The sequence below is a fragment of the Globicephala melas genome, chromosome 5 (genome assembly GCF_963455315.2).
Source record: "Globicephala melas chromosome 5, mGloMel1.2, whole genome shotgun sequence".
Taxonomy (NCBI): domain Eukaryota; kingdom Metazoa; phylum Chordata; class Mammalia; order Artiodactyla; family Delphinidae; genus Globicephala; species Globicephala melas.
Genome location: NC_083318.1, coordinates 77,224,973 through 77,243,134, shown reverse-complemented (window position 1 = coordinate 77,243,134; position 18,162 = coordinate 77,224,973). Strand labels below are relative to the sequence as shown.

The window sequence follows — 18,162 nt, the reverse complement described above, 5'->3', positions numbered from 1 at the left end:
AATACCTCTCATATGAGTGTAGTGAAGATTCAATTATTTGATACATGCAAAGTGCTTTAAGAGTGCCTAGCATATGTTAATTATTACATATTTATAATTATAATAATTATTATTACTATTATAGCTTGAGGAGATGAGAAAAACGGTGTTGAGAAAAATGGGTGATATGGGTGATATGACTATTTGGTTGGAGAGTAAAAGACAATACTCCTCAATACATGTGAACTATGTATTACCCAGGATGGGTTATATTACCAAGGATGGGTTCTGTGGTCCTACACTAAGGCTAAAGTTCAAAAAAGTGTCCTGAAAGTATGTGCAGTTACAACTAGAGAAGAAAAAAATTTCTTGATAGATATAGAATTAAACACAAAGTCAGAAAATTTTGTGAAATGTTCTTCTCTGATGGCCTTTAAAATTAGGCGGATCCAGGATCCTTTGAATACAAGGGTAAAGTTCTAAATTGTCCTGATAGCAGAGGGTGTTCATTCACCCATGTGTTTGTCTCTTCATTCACCCATGTGTTTGTTTCTTCATTCAATAAAGGGTGATTAGCATCTATTATGGCTTTTGTTTGAGGTCTTATCTGATACAAAGATAAAGCATGGGCTTCCCAACCTTGACAAGCTCAGAATGAAGAGGTAAAGGACGATATAAAAACACATAATTTCAAGGCAAATAGATGTCTAGAGTGTAATAAAAGAACCAAAAATAATTGCCTAAGAGTACTTGTAGCCTTAATTTAAGGTTAAAAGATACTGTATTGACAGTTTATTTTAAAAACATCAACTCATATTATTTTCCTACAGAAATCTCAAATAATTAATTTTTTTTAAATGGAAAGGATGTTTTGATTCAATGATAGTGAATGACTAATCATTATATGCCAATAAATATATTTAATAATCAGTTAAAATTTAATCTTCAAATATTCAAAGATTAAAATTAAAGCAAAGATAAACAATGTTTCTCCTCACTTTGGCCTCCCTTTGTAGCTCTCTAAACTCTATGATTTCAAAAAATGAATGATGACTAATTCTAGATACCCCCATGAAGATAATCTTCAGAAAATCCATCTTATTTCATTTGACCTCATGAGGGACTGAAGATAGGTGCGTCAAGTGTAATAGAGAATAAGAAATAAAAAAGATAGCTACCAAGTGGTGACAGATGTGCAATTCTGTGAATACTCTAAAAATCACTTAATTGTACACTTTAAAAGCATGAACTTGGGAGATTGGTTCAGGATGGCGGAATAGAAGGATGTGCGCTCACTCCCGCTTGCAAGAGCACCAGAATCACAACTAACTGCTGAACAATCATTGAAAGGAAGACACTGGAACTCACCAAAAAGATACCCCACATCCAAAGACAAAGGAGAACCTGCAATGAGATGGTAGGAGGGGTGCAGTCACAATAAAATCAAATCACATAATGGCTGGGTGGGTGACTCACAAACTGGAGAACACTTATACCAGAGAAGTCCATCCACTAGAGTGAAGGTTCTCAGCCCCGTGTCAGGCTTCCCAACCTGGGGGTCTGGCAACAGGAGGAGGAATTCCTAGAGAATCAGACTTTGAAGGCTAGTGGGATTTGACTGCAGGACTCGGGGAAACAGAGACTCCACTCTTGGAGGGCACACACAAAGTAGTGTGCACATCAGGACCCAGGGGAAGGAGCAGTGACCCCATAGGAGACTGAACCAGACCTACCTGCTAGTGTTGGAGGGTCTCCTACAGAGGCAGGGGGTGGCTGTGGCTCACCATGGGGACAAGGACACTGGCAGCAGAAGTTCTGGGAAGTACTCCTTGGTGTGAGCCCTCCCAGAGTCCGCCATTAGCCCCACCAAAGAGCCAGGTAGGCTCCAGTGCTAGATCGCCTCAGGCCAAACAACCAACATGGAGGGAACCCAGCCCCACACACCAGCAGACAAGCAGGTTAAAGTTTTACTGAGCTCTGCCCACCAGAGCAACACCCAGCTCTACCCACCACAAGTCCCTCCCATCACAAGCCTCTTAGATAGCCTTATCCACCAGAGGGCAGACAGCAAAAGCAAGAAGAAATACAATTCGGCAGCCTGTGGAAGGAAAACCACCTTCAGAGAAAGACAAAATGAAAAGGAAGAGGACTTTGTACCAGATGAAGGAACAAGATAAAATGCCAGAAAAACAACTAAATGAAGTGGAGATAAGCAACCTTCCAGAAAAAGAATTCAGAATAATGATAGTGAAGTTGATCCAGGACTTTGGAAAAAGAATGGAGGCAAAGATCAAGAAGATGCAAGAAATGTTTAACAAAGACCTAGAAGAATCAAACAAACAGAGATGAACAATACAATAACTGAAATGGAAAAAATACACTAGAAGGAAGCAATAGCAGAATAACTAAGGCAGAAGAACAGGTAGGTGACCTGGAAGACAAAATGGTGGAATTCACTGCCATGGAACGGAATAAAGAAAAAAGAATGAAAAGAAATGAAGACAGCCTAAGAGACCTCTGGGACAATATTAAACTCAACAACATTCATATTATAGGGGTCCCAGAAGGAGAAGAGAGAGAGAAAGGATCCAAGAAAATATTTGAAGAGATTATAGACAAAAACTTCCCTAACATGGGAAAGGAAATAGCCACACAAGTCCAGGAAATGGAGAGTATCCCAGGCAGGATAAACCCAAGGAGAAACATGCCGAGACACACAGTAATCAAACTGACAAAAATTAAAGACAAAGAAAAATTATTGAAAGCGACTAGGGAAAAACAACAAATAACAGACAAGGGAACTCCCATGAGGTTAACAGCTGATTTCTCAGCCGAAGCTCTACAAGCCAGAAGGGAGTGGTACGATATATTTAAAGTGATGAAAGGGAATAACCTACAACCAAGATTACTCTACCCGGCAAGGATCTCATTCTGATTGGACGGAGAAATCAAAAGCTTTACAGACAAGCAAAAGCTAAGAGAATACAGCACCACCAAACCAGCACTACAACAAAGGCTAAAGGAGCTTCTCTAAGTTGGAAACACAAGAGAAAAAAAGGAACTACAAAAACAAACCAATAACAATTAAGAAAATGATAACAGGAACATACATATCGATAATTACCATAAACATGAATGGATTACATGTTCCAACCAAAAGACACAGGCTCGCTGAATGTATACAAAAACAAGACCCATATATATGCTGTATACAAGAGACCCACTTCAGACCTAGGGACACATACAGACTGAAAATGAAGGGATGGAAAAAGATATTCCATGCAAATGGAAATCAAAAGAAAGCTGGAGTAACAATACTCATATCAGATAAAATAGACTTTCATATAAAGAATGTTACAAGAGACAAGGAGGACACTATGTAATGATCAAGAGATCAATCCACGAAGAAGATATAACAGTTATAAATATATATGCACCCAACATAGGAGCACCTTAATACATAAGGCAAATGCTAACAGCTATAAAACAGGAAATCGACAATAACACAATAATAGTGGGGGACTTTAACACCTCACTTACACCAATGGACAGATCATCCAGACAGATAATTAATAAGAAAACACAAACTTTAAATGACACAATAGACCAGATAGATTTAATTGATATTACAGGACATTCCATCCAAAAACAGCAGATTACACTTTCTTCTACAATGCTCAGGGAACATTCTCCAGGATAGATCACATCTTGAGTCAGAAATCAAGCCTTGGTAAATTTAAGAAAATTGAAATCATATCAAGCATCTTTTCCTACCACAATGTTATGAAATTAGAAATTAATTATAGGGAAAAAATGTAAGAAACAGAAACAAATGGAGGCTAAAGAATACGTTACTAAATAAGCAACAGATCACTGAAGAAATCAAAGAGGAAATCAAAAAATACCTAGAGACAAATTACAACAAAAACATAACAATCCAAAACATATGGGATGCAGCAAAAGCAGTTCTAAGAGAGAAGTTTATAGCAATACAAGCCTACTTCACAAAACAAGAAAAATCTCAAATAAACAATCTAACCTTCCACCTAAAGGAACTAGAGAAAGAAGAACAAACAAAACCTAAAGTCAGTAGAAGGAAAGAAATCGTAAAGATCAGAGCAGAAATAAATGAAGTAGAAACAAAGAAAGCAACAGCAAAGATCAATAAAAAAACTAAAAGCTGGTTCTTTGAGGAGATAAACAAAATTGATAAACCTTTAGCCAGACTCATCAAGAAAAAGTGGGAGAGGATGCAATTAATAAAATTAGAAATTATAAAAGAGAAGTTACAATGGACACCGTAGAAATACAAAGCATCATAAGAGACTACAACAAGCAATTCTACGCCAACATAATGGACAACGTGGAAAAAATGGGCAAGTTCTTAGAAAGGTATAACCTTCCAAGACTGAACCAGGAAGAAATAGAAAATATGAACAGACCAATCACAAGTAATGAAATTGAAACTGTGATTAAAAATCTTCCAACAAACAAAAGTCCAGGACCAGATGGCTTCACAGGTGAATTCTATCAAACATTTAGAGAAGAGCTAACACCCACCTTTCTCAAATTCTTCCAAAAAATTGCAGAGGAAGGAACACTCCCAAACTCATTCTATGAGGCCACCGTCACCCTGATACGAAAATCAGACAGAGAGACTACAAAAAAAGAAAATTACAGACCAATATCACTGATGAACATATATGCAAAAATCCTCAACAAAATAAGAGCAAACAGAATCCAACAACACATTAAAAGGATCATATATCATGATCAAGTGGGATTTATCCCAGGGATGCAAAGATTCTTCAATATATGCACATCAATCAATGTGATACACGATATTAACAAATTGAAGAATAAAATCCATACGATCATCTCAATACATGCAGAAAAAGCTTTTGACAAAATTCAACACCCATGTATGATAAAAACTCTCCAGAAAGTAGGCATAGAGGGAACCTACATCAACATAATAAAGGCCATATATGACAAACCTACAGCAAACATCATTCTCAATGGTGAAAAACTGAAAGCTTTTCCTCTAAGATCATGAATAAGACAAAGTTGCCCACTCTCACCACTATTATTCAACATAGTTTTGGAAGTTTTAGCCACAGCAATTAGAGAAGAAAAAGAAATAAAAAGAATCCAAATCGGAAAAGAAGAAGTAAAACTGTCACTGTTTACAGATGACAAGATACTATACATAGAGGATCCTAAAGCTGCCACCAGAAAACTACCAGAGATAATCAATGAATTTGGTAAAGTTGCAGGATACAAAATTAATGCACAGAAATCTCTTGCATTCCTATATACTAATGATGAAAAGTCTGAAAGAGAAATTAAGGAAACACTCCCATTTACCATTGCAACAAAAACAATAAAATACCTAGGAATACCCCTACCTAGGGAGACAAAAGATCTGTATGCAGAAAACTATAAGACACTGATGAAAGAAATTAAAGATGATACCAATAGATGGAGAGATATACCATGTTCTTGGACTGGAAGAATAAATATTGTGAAAATGACTATACTATCCAAAGCAATCTACAGATTCAATGCAATCCCTATCAAATTACCAGTGGCATTTTTTACAGAACTAGAACAAAAAATCTTAAAATTTGTATGGAGATAAAGAAGACCCTGGATAGCCAAAGCAGTCTTGAGGGAAAAAAAGCTGGAGGAATCAGACTCCCTGACTTCAGACTATACTACAAAGCTACAGTAATCAAGACAATATGGTACTGGCAGAAAAACAGAAATATAGATCAATGGAACAAGATAGAAAGCCCAGAGATAAACCCACGCACCTATGGTCAACTAATCTATGACAAAGGAGACAAGGATATACAATGGAGAAAAGACAGTCTCTTCAATAAGTGGTGCTGGGAAAACTGGACAGGTACATGTAAAATAATGAAATTAGAACACTCCTTAACCCCATTCACAAAAAACTCAAAATGGATTCGAGACCTAAATGTAAGACTGGACACTAAAAAACCCTTAGAGGAAAACATAGGAAGAACACTCTTTGTCATAAATCACAGCAAGATATTTTTTGATCTGCCTCCTAGTGTAATGGAAATAAAAACCAAAATAAGCAAATTTGACCTAAGGAAACTTAAAGCTTTTTTCAAAGCAAAGGAAACTACAAACAAGATGAAAAGACAAACCTCAGAATGGGAGAAAATATTTGCAAACAAATCAACAGACAAAGGATTAATCTCCAAAATACATAAACAGCTCATGCAGCTCAATAACAAAAAAACAACCAAATCCAAAAATGGGCAGAAGACCTAAATAGATATTTCTCCAAAGAAGACATACAGATGGCCAAGAAGCACATGAAAAGCTGCTCAACATCACTAATTATTAGAGAAATGCAAATCAAAACTACAATGAGATATTACCTCACACCAGTCAGAATGGGAATCATCAGAGCTGGAGAGGGTGTGGAGAAAAGGGAACCCTCTTGGACTGTAGGTGGGAATGTAAATTGACACAGCCACTATGGAGAACAGTATGGAGGTTCCTTAAAAAACTAAAAATAGAATTACCATATGAACCAGCAATCCCACTACTGGACATATACCCACAGAAAACCATAATTCAAAAAGACACATGCACCCCAATGTTCACTGCAGCAATATTTACAATAGTCAGGTCATGGAAGCAACCTAAATGCCCATCAACAGATGAATGGATAAAGATGTGGTACACATATACAATGGAATATTACCCAGCCATAAAAAAGAATGAAATTGGGTCATTTGCGGGGATGTGGATAGATCTAGAGACTGTCATACAGAGTGAAGTCAGAAAGAGAAAAACAAACATCATATATTAACGCATATACGTGGAACCTAGAAAAAATGGTACAGATGAACTGATTTGCAGGGCAGAAACTGAGACACAGAAGTAGAGCACAAACATATGGACACCAAGGGGGGAAAGTGGAGGTGGTGGTGGTGGTGGTGGTGGTGATGTGATGAATTGGGAGATTGGGATTGACATGTATACACTGATATGTATAAAATAGATAACTAATAAGAACCTGCTGTATAAAAAATAAAATAAAATTCAAAAATTCACAAAAAAGATAGCTACCATTTTAAAATATTATTATGTGCCAGGAACTGTTCTAGGTACTTGAGATCATTGCCTGCATTTAACTTTCAGTCTTCATCTGAAGTAGCTACTATTACTTTCCATTCTTAGGTATAAGGAAATTGAGTCTCAAGGATGGTAAGTAAATATACGTTATGTGGTTCATAAGTGGTGGAGCTGGGATTTGAAACCAGAGCCATGTGTCTCTAAATCCCTAGCTCTTAACCATAGTATGTGTTGACTTCAGACCTTAATGGCAAATTTGGTCCAAATTGCTGCCGTAAGTAATAAGAAATGTGGCCCTTAAAGGGACTCCTTCCTGTCCCCAAGGTATTAAGGTATAGGTATAATGGAGTGGTTTAAAACAATTATTTAGGAGTTTCATTTACATATCCCATAAAAATTAGTTTCTTTCATTTTATTTCCCCCCATCATTTTCCTCCACCAAGAAGATTTAGCATTCTTGTAGAGGAAGAAAAAAAATCAAGTTACTTCAATAGACAAGATTGATGGGAACTTGGAAAAAAAAAATGATTGAAATTCTCAGCTGCTCTCCAGGGTGATTAAATCCTAATTGAGGAAAGGGCCTTGTGTGAAACCTGCAGGCTACAGTAAGATGGTTCTGTGGCCTCCGAAGAAGATACAGTTGCATGTACTGCATTCAGCAATTGCTTTAGGCAGTTCCATATTGAGTGGTTACAGTTCTATAATAGGAAGGGCTGACATTATAATGATTTCTACTCTCCCTAATTATTCTGTGATGTTTGTTGATGTGCATAAGTGATGATATTGAAGCACCATTTAAGAGGGCACAGAGGACCTCTCATTTAAGTGGATGGAACTCAATTTTAGGTGGAGTGCCATTCTACTCCCCTCTTACAATGTATTGTATATCCACCCTTTGAGCTTAAAACCCTCAGGTTGTTATCATTACTTATCAATAGAAAATGACTATTCAGGTGAAGGAATGACAAAGTTCTATTAATATTTAAGCAATAATTTATCATTTGGATTCCCTCCAGAGACAGAATCTTGGAAAAAAATTTTCACAGGTTTTCAGAGAAAGTACTTCCTCATTTTGCAGGTTAGGAAAATGAGGTTTGAGGATTTTAAATGCCTTGTCAAAGACAACATAGGATATAAAGAGCAAAACTGTGTGTTTTGTTTTGTTATTGCATTGTGTTTTTGATTTTTAAGAGAGTATTCTTCATTCTCGAGTCAAATTCACTTAGGAACTTTTCCATGTAGTGAGTAACTAAGATATGCTATATCCATAACTCATCTAATGGATCTTTTTGGATACCAACCATATGACAGTGGTACAAAAACCAAATGCCATTCCTGGGAGCTTATAATTGAGTGGTGAAGAAAAACACTGAACAGACAATTGTAACTAAGATTTGGGAAACTGATTTCATTCTTATATGCAATATGGACAGAAATTGAGAGAGAAGCATATCATTATCTTTTATCAGATGCTTTTTGAGTTTGGAAAAGCAGAAAGAAAAGGAGAAAAATCATTGGTGGACAATCTGAGGAAACACTGCAAATCAAAAGTTTCATTAAATGATCAACTCGTGTCCTAAAGAGTCTGACTCCATTTTTGATGTTTGGCTTCTGACAGCTTTCAGGACCCACCCCTCCTTTATCCCTTCTTGCCCTGTGTAAGGAAGTCTGGTGTTCCTTCCTGTGGCACCCAGAGGTAAGATCAAACCATGCAAACCCTCATCCACACGTGAGAATGTTCCCTTCAGCCCTATCCCTTAACCACAATACAAACCAAAGCCATCACCTCCACATAGCTCAAGGCATTCCAGACAAGCGTATGTACCTGCCCTGCCCATAGTATTTATTTGGGACACTCTAGAGAAAGAAACATACAAATATGAGCAGGCCAGAGAGGACCTCCTGAAATATACCTAGTAACCACACACACACACACACACACACACACACACACACACACACACTTGTAAGGACCTTGATATCAGGGAAGGAAACAAAAATTGAAAGAGATCTGCTATTTGATCCATTGGAAATCCAAAGTTTATTCTATTAAATGGAGGAAAATTCTTTTGAAACCACATTTCCAGGTCATTAGGGTTTCAAGTCCGTGTTCTACTGAACCTTATTCTATTAACACATTGGGAATGCAGTCTTAGAGATGATGGGCCTTACAGTTCTCACTCTGTAGCAAAGTGTCATTGAGACCATGAGCTATACTTTCATCAACTACTTGTTTACACGTAAAATTCTTTGATTACATACAGAGTGTGTATATATGAGGTTTTTTTTTTTCCATTTTGTCCGTTTAAATAGGACTTACATTAAAAATCAGCAAGGTGGGAGGGTTTTCCAGCGTGGACGGTAGGCGACGTTTTGTAAACTCGGGTGTGTTTACCGGTGGTGAGCTTCGCAGCCCTGGGCTGGCGTGAGGTCAGGGAGCCAGGAGGGCGCTATGCTGGCTTCTCTGAGGGGGGTCTGAGGCTCGGTGTGGGTGCCATCCGCCCTGACTCTGTCTCGGGGCTGGGACAGGGGCCACCGGGCCTGGGCCCCTGCTTCGCCCACAGACTGTGCTGGGAGGGCTGCACTGATGGGTCCGATTCAGGTTCCACGTTCAGCAGAACCACTTACGAACCCTGCACCGGGCTCTGTGACCTTTGAGGACGTGGCTGTGTACTTTTTCCCAGGAGGAATGGAAGCTTCTTGATGAGGCCCAGAGACTCCTGTACCGTGATGTGATCCTGGAGACCTTTGCCACTTGTTGCGTCATTGGTTAGACAGTGACCACATCTCTATTACTGCTTCCCTATCGGCTGTGCTGTGGTTGCCAAGGCTGAGACCTTCATCTTTTAGGTCCTATGTTGTTTTCCATCTGGAGCTGGGAGGTGAACCCTGGGTATGTGACAGAGTGGACATGACTCCAGGCACAGCTAGAGAGACCCAAAGTGGGACCTGCCTTGGTGATTGGCATCAGGAGGAAGAAGTGGTATCATGGCTGGGTTCAGATCATATCAGGAACATGTCCTGTGCCCCACAATGTTTTAGGGCCAAGGACAGTGACTGTGTGCCTCACTTCTATCTTTCCTACCCATTCTTCATACTTTGCTCATTCTGTCATTTCAACTCTGAATTCGAACCCAGGATTATCCCTCACCTGTCTGTCTTCCACTCTTTAGTGGTCTTCTCCATCCTCACTCTCATGTGCTCTCCAATATTGGCCTACATTAACATGTCATGAATTCCCCACCTATCCTTAAAATAGTCCTTGAACATAGCTACTCAGTGACAGTCAGATTTTCCTGTGCCTGGACACACCTTTCCACACAGCACACGTGTCACCAGCAGCCAAGGTCCTGGTGAAAACCATTCCCAGAGGAGTGAGTTGTGGGCCCCAGCTCCTCTGTGTGTTCCACCCCCTCCTGTGTCTTTCACCTGGGTGTTGGCATAGAGCAGAGGATGAGGAGACACTTTCTTAGCAGAAAGTTTCTGTAGAAGTGCCACCAATAAATACTTCAAAGACAGACTTGTCCACCCTGCAGTCCTATCCCTGGCAGAGGTTTCTGCCTGTACTTAGAAGGTGGTTTGCATCTAGCTGAGGACCTTGGCACAAACCCTGGTCAGAAACTGTGTGGGGCAGGTGTGAACTTTCACCAGCACAGTGAAGAGAAACTCTTTAGAAGAGACATGGGTAAGACCTTTATGAAGAGCCACACAGTCCGTGCATGCAAGAAATCTTTCACATGCCAGGAGTTTGGGAAGGATTTCCCTGGTACCTCTGGCCTTCTCCAGCACCAGGTCACTCCACAAAAGGACACCGAGTGTACGGAGGCCTCTCACAATGGACAAAGGCAGTATAAATGCCATGAATGTGGGAAAGCCTTCTGCCAGAAGTCCAGGCTTGGACTCAGCACCAGAGTACACATTGGAGAGAGGCCTTATGAATGCTGCAAATGTGGGAAAACCTTCACCTGTAAACCCATACTATTTAAGCACCAGAGAATCCACAATGGAGAAAGGCCTATGGGTGCAGTGAATGTGGTAAAGTCTTTAGATGCAACTCCAGCCTCATTACTCATAGAAGAATTCACACAGGGGAAAGGCCTTATGAGTGTAGAGAATGTGGGAAGTTCTTTAGCCAAAGCTCTCAACTTATTGTGCACCCGAGAATTCACAATGGAGTCAAGCCTTATGAGTGCAGTGAATGTGGGAAAACCTTCACCACTAAAAGCAAACTTGTTCAGCACCAGAGAGTCCACATGGGATAAAGGTCTTATGAATGTGAAGAATGCAGGAGAGCCTTCAGCTGTAAACACATGCTTGTTCAGCACCAAAGAATCCACACTGGGGAGAGAGGCCCTATGAGTGCAGTGAATGTGGGAATGTCTTTAGATACATCTCCAGTCTCATTAAACATAGAAGAATTCACACCAGGGGAAGGCCTTATGAGTGTAGTGAATGTGGAAAGTTATTTAGGCGAAGCTCCCACCTTAAAGTCCATCAGAGAATTCACACTGTAGCAAAGACTTATGAGTGCAGTGAATGTGGGAACCATTTTAGCCAAAACTCTAGTCTCATTTCACACCAGTGAGTTCACACTGGAGCAAAGGCTTATAAGTGTAGTGAATGTGGGAAACGTTTTAGCCAAAGCTCTACTCTTATTAAGCACCAGAGTTCACAATGGAGAAAAACCACGAGTGCACTAAATGTGAAGAATTCTTTAGCCAAAGCACCCAGCTTACTCAACGCCACAAAGTTCACATCACAGAAAGGCCTCAGCAGTGCAGTCAATGTGGAAACGTTTTCTGTCAAAGGTCTGCTCTGACTGAGCACCAGAAACTTAACAGCCCAGACAGACACTATGAGCGCAGTGAATGTAAGAAAGCTTTCAGCTGAAGGTCTAACCTCATTCATCACCAGAAAGTTCATACTGGAGAAAGGCCTTCAAATGAGACGAGGAGAGCAGTGAATGAGCTGTCTCCTTAGTTAATACATCATACTGAATAGGCTCTGTGAGGGAGTCATCAGCTGGAAGTTGAATGCCATACATCTGAACAGCCTTAGTGTGCAGATTGCCCATGAGTACCAGGTTCGTAGGAAGCTTTTAAGGAGCTATGCTGTACTTTCTGACTTAATGTCACTGTGCATTTCTTACCTCTCCCAAGTGGCAGATCCCCATACTTGGCACCAGTCACCTCAGTATGATCAGGATAGGTAGAACTTTGTGCCCTCTTATCCCCTTAGAAATGCATCAATAGCCTGAGCACTTGGGTGTGTCATTCTTTTTTGGTCCTGTCAGGACCAAAGCAGCTTTGACCATGGGAATCCAGTCTGGGTTCTGCTGGTGGCTCACAGAGCTTCAACTTCTTTGATGGCATTGTCTCATATCGTGCTCAGGATAGGTTTTTCTAGGTCCAAGTCACTCTGTTTGGGAATATCTGCCTCAGTTTGCTCTGCTCTATACCTAATAAAGACTATTATTTAAGCCACCTTTCATCTTGGGGTTTGTTCACTGTCAGACTGGTGTTGAGAACCAAATTGGACTGTCAGGATGATGACGTGCAGGTTTTGTGAGTGTTCCAAACTTTGTATACCTCAGTGAGAATAGCATCTGGAAGAGAATAGTTTTCACTCCAGTTTCGGTCCAATTTGTTGTCCAAGGTCACCTAGGGTAGACTGCAGGGCTCTGTGGGACTAATGTTGAGTCCTGAATGTCAGGATTTTTGGTGGGTCCTGAGGTCACCCTGAGATGAGGACAGTTGTGAGAACCACCGGTGATTTTTGGAGCAGCATGAATGGTTCTCCTTTTCACATGGGATGTCACATCATGCCCCCAGTACTGTTCAAGAGAAGAAATTCTCTAGGTCCAGCCGGAAAAGAGCCCTGTGCCATAATGTGCACAAAGTGGTAGGTGTGTTCCTGTTCCTCACAAGTACTTGGTTGGTATGGTCTGTATTTTGCATATCAGGTGGGAACGATATTTCATACAGAAACACTCATGGAATTAATCGGGAGTGAGAGACAAACAAGAAGGGATGAGCCTTTTCTAAAGTTTCATCCACAAATGTTCCAGTGACTGTGACTGTTTAGGATAAGGTTTTTGAAGAAATTCTCAGGAGTTCCAGAGCTGTTTCTCTCCTCCTGAGCCCCCAGTCAGTGTCAGACTGAATAATGTAAAGGTTTTAGGAATCACGTAGCATCTGCAAATAGTTTATCTCAAGGCCATTGCTGCACAGTGAAAACAATGGGGAATGAGAGTGGAAATCGTGTAGTTCAGGCATGTGAATTTTAGGACCCAGGCAGATTCCCTGGATAACTTAAGTGGAAACACCTTTCACTGCTCACCAGTCTTCACTGCTACTGCTACAGATTCCCTCCCATGGGCAAGGAGAGGTGATGGGGTTAATGTGTGGTTGCCAGAGTTCTATTGAAAATGAGATTTAGCAAAGAGATTAAGATTTTTATGTGAAGTCAATTTCTATTGAAATTTAATTAGCTATATAGTTGGTATGCACTGAACAGAACATACCTAAAATGCACAGCTTGGTAAGTTTTAATACTTGTAAAGCCATGGAACCATCATCATAACAAACATCCATCACTGCCATATCTACCTTCTGACATCTCTCCCAGGACTTTCAGGCAATTACTATTGACTGACTTTTCTCCCCATTTAATTAGTTAGTGTTTTCTAGACTTTTATATCATTGGAGACTTAATGTGCTTGTCTTCTTTTATCTCCAGGCATAGTTACTTTGAGAATCATCTAAGTTGCTGATGTGAATAATTCACTTTTTTCCTGATAAATATACGGTTTGGATATACCATTATTTCACTGGTATTCATCTGTTAAAGGATGGTGTTTTGTGGTTTCCAGTTTGCCTCTCACAGATAAACTTACTATGAACATGTACATAAAATCCTTTACATGAACATATGGTTTCGTATTCTAAAATGAATGACTGTACTCAAATGCATTCCCATCGACAGTATGGGAGCATTCCAGTTCCCCTGTGTTCCTCACAAATACTTGGTTGGTATGGTCAGTATTTTGAATATTTCCTGTTTTAAAAGCCTGGAGACGTATCTTATTATCTGCCTACAGGTGCTAAGTATATAACCATCAAAGACAAGGCCCATGCATTTAGGAGTTTATGATTAGCTGTATGTAAACTAGCTAGACCCAAGGTGTTATTCCCCCTTAGATGTTATTAGTGCAGCAAGGTTGGTTCTACTAAGCTTACCCATTTGGCCCTAGTTTTGCAAATTAGGCAACCCTCATAAGTTGCATCTGTGACCATCCCATCACTGGGTCTTGGAGTCACATTTCATCCACTCATATAGATGCTTGTTTACAAGATATTAATTGCTTTAAATGGAGTAAGAGTGTAAAAGAAAAACTTATATTTGCCTAGTATGTCAGAAGAGACTTCATGAGAGTTGAATTTGAGGTAGATGAGTTTATCAAGAAAGCAATGTTGCTGGAATATGATGCTGAAATGAGAGAGGAGTAGAAATTTGTAGTTAGATTTTCAGTCAGTATATAATTTATTCTTTAGCATGGATGAATGGGAACCACTGAATAATTCTGAGCAAGTAGGTGACATAGTTTGATTTACATATGTGAAAGAACATTTTCATGGCATATGTGAAGAATTTATTAGAAAGCAACAAAGATATTCTAATAGTCAAGCATTCCCGTAATGCTTTATGTGTAGACTTCTCTATGCTTATTTCTGCATATCACAGTACTAGAAAGGAACATGGAGGAGGTACTGATAACTTGATACAAAAATGGTTGCATATTAAAACAAGGCAAACTATTTATTTAAATTAGAATGTAATTGGCTTATATCTGTCTACAGATTTCCTTCTAATATGCCAAGTATTCCTTTAGAAATAACAATTCTATAAGCTACCTACCTTTCTCTCCATTTTATGGATAAAGAAACTGAGACTGAAGAAGTTAAGTCATGTAATAAATAACAAAGCTGGGATTTGAAGCTAGCTTTATCAGATATGACTAACATCAAATTCCTTATGCTTCTCACAGCTCACCTGATTTAGGCCTGCACTATACCCTGCTGCCGGCCAAATACTACCACACTCATGAATTTTCTTATCTAGACATGAAAGCTTCTAGATCAGGTTCCTAATGGCTAAGCTGACAGATTTGATGGATTGATGAACTTAATAAAAAGGAGAAATGGTAAAAATATAATTACCAACCATTGTTCAGGCATTCATTGATGGTGGTGCATGATTTGTTTTTTTGAGGTAAGAACAATTAAACCCCCAGAGACTATAGAAACAAGGTCTGTAAATATGGCTATGCTTGGTTAAATGGATTTTGTTAAAAAAAAAAAAACAAGCAGGCTGAGAACCCAGAGAAGAAACAATTACATACACATACACAAAAAAAGTCTAATTTCATGTTGAAGTTTGGTAAATGCTTTGAAATTGAGTGCTTTTCACTTGCTTCAAATCACTACCCTAGAGGTCAAGTACTGACTATTGGAAATATAGTGAAACATCATCATGTACCTGTATTGTTTGGTACAGTGTGTTTTTGTTTTGAGAATGAGGCAACCTGGTGGGAACTTTCTTTTAAAAATTAGGCATTGTAAACTCTTCACTTGTATCTTTTCTATTCCTGTCAGCAGCATGATTTCATCTGTTAGGAAAATGATAAGTGGACTCCTATTGAGTTCAACAAGAATTCACACTGCGCTACTGGATGTTAGCAGTGTTTTATAAATTATTTTGAGGAGTATTATAACACTGTTACCCCCCCAAAAATATAAATTATTTTTATTTTGCACAAGAAAGGTATACAGATAAAAGAGATGCTTTTCTCTCATATGATAACTTGTAGAACTCTATTTCATGATATATAGATAGGTGACATTTGGGTGCCACAGAAAGATTTATCTAGAATATATTAGGAATTAATGATCTTTTACTCTTAAAAAGGAAAAATTTGCCTAGGAAACAGAGGGATGAGATTCATGCTCAGGATACAAATAAACGTTTCTTTAGCATTCACAGAATAATCATGTAAAACAACAAATATGTATGGAGTATCTATTATAGGCAATATACTAACAGTGTTTTATGTTAGATAGTAAATAGATTATTTTTAAGTGAATAATTTCTCTCAGGAACTTACCTTGTAATTCAAACATGAAAGATGTGTGTCACTCACTGTCACTCACCCTTCCTGACCCTAGGCAATCTTGACTTATCAAAGACACTCTACCTGAGCCCTGACTAAGCCACTTAAACTACCGCAACACTTTAATTCTTCTTGGCCTCAAATGAATCTATTAGTTGGATGACAAGTTGAAATCTATTACCCAATCCTGGTGAATATGTTGAAGATAAGCAGAAAAGAATAGGTGACCTATATTTGAGGGTTATCTCTTCTGTAAAACACACAGAGGTTGAGTTTGGATAAAGTTAAAGGAATATATTCTAGATGCAGTTGGGACACAAGTAAACAGACGCAGGAGAAAACTGGCTTAATTCAATATCATCATTTAGCTAGTCAACAATCAAAGCAAAATAGAAACTGGTAAGCTTCCCCTCAAGTTCAAATAAAACACCATGTTTAATACTTAACTCAGTTTCCTAAATAGTGCTCCACGGAACATTAGCACTGTGGAATGCTCCATGAGAAGAGCTATTAATCAATTAAGCTAAGGGAACCATGCATATTACTTACTTATACATTACTTACGTTCAGCTAATAATTACTGAGCGCTTATTTGGTTCCCAAGTACCTTTTCAGGTACTGAAGATCTAACAGTAAAAAACTTAAAATCGGGCTTGCCTGGTGGCGCAGTGGTTGAGAGTCCGCCTGCCGGTGGCGGGGACACGGGTTTGTGCCCCGGTCCGGGAAGATCCCACATGCCGCGGAGCGGCTGGGTGCGTGAGCCATGGCCGCTGAGCCTGCGCATCCAGAGCCTGTGCTCCGCAGCAGGAGAGGCCACAACAGTGAGAGGCCCACGTACCGCAAAAAAAAAACAAAACCTTAAAATCCCTAATTGGGGTATGTTGTAAATAAATTATATATATTTTATATATATATAAAATATACATATATAAAATTTCGGATGATGATTAATGCTATTTTAAAAAAGCAGATGAGATTGATGAGTGAAATTTTTATTTTAATAAAAGATATTTAAGAAAGATCTTTTTCAGAAGATGACCTATGAGTATAGAATTGAAAGGAATTTGAAAGCAAAATGCAGACATCTAGGGAGAGGGTATATTGGACAGAGGGTAAACCAGTTGTAAGGCTCTGAGTTGACAGAGTAGTTGGTGTATTCAAGGCACCATAAGGATGCCATAGAAAGCATGATGAGATTAACAAAGCTGGGTCAAGTAGAAGACAAGTCATTTTAGAAACTTTGGACTTCTGCTATTCAATTTGGGAAAACCATGAGGGTTTTGAGCAGAGAACAGACGAGATCTGACATATGTTTTAAATGGGACAATAGAAGCCATGTGGAGAATATACTATAGAAGCAAAAAGCGTAAGAGGCAGGGAACTAGTTTATTTTAATATTTTAATATTTAATTTTAATATTATTGGCAAGAAATTATGGTGGTTTAACTCAAGGTGTTCAGAATGAATGAGGTAAAGAGTGTTCAGATTCTGGATCTGTCTTGATGAAAGTCATTAGACTTGGTAGTACAGTATTTGTGGGGTTCAAAAGGAACAGAAGAGTCAAGGATAACTCCAAGTTCACTGGTCTGGACAAGCAGAATAATTCATTGTATGATGGTAAAAAGCACTCTGCAGTCTAACTGCCCACTAACCTTAGAGCTTTCTCTCACTAACTGGAATACTGGACAAGCCATTTGAGTTCTCCATGCCTCGTCTCCCCATTGATAAAATGAGCATGGTAATAGTAACTACCTCACAGGGTAATTATGAGGGTTAGATGAGTTAGTAGTTAATAAATCACTTAGAATAGTGTCTGGAACATAGTATGCCCCATCTAAGTGTTTGTTGAAATATAACTGAGAGGAGGACACTGGAGTGAGAAGCAGTTCTGAGAT

The 18,162-nt window shown here is 39.0% G+C and overlaps 1 pseudogene; it reads left to right on the top strand.

Annotated features, from left to right (window-relative positions):
- The first annotated feature begins 4,270 nt into the window (after positions 1-4,270).
- LOC138842683 (zinc finger protein 773-like) lies at positions 4,271-11,917 on the top strand (annotated as a pseudogene).
- The last annotated feature ends 6,245 nt before the right edge of the window (positions 11,918-18,162 follow it).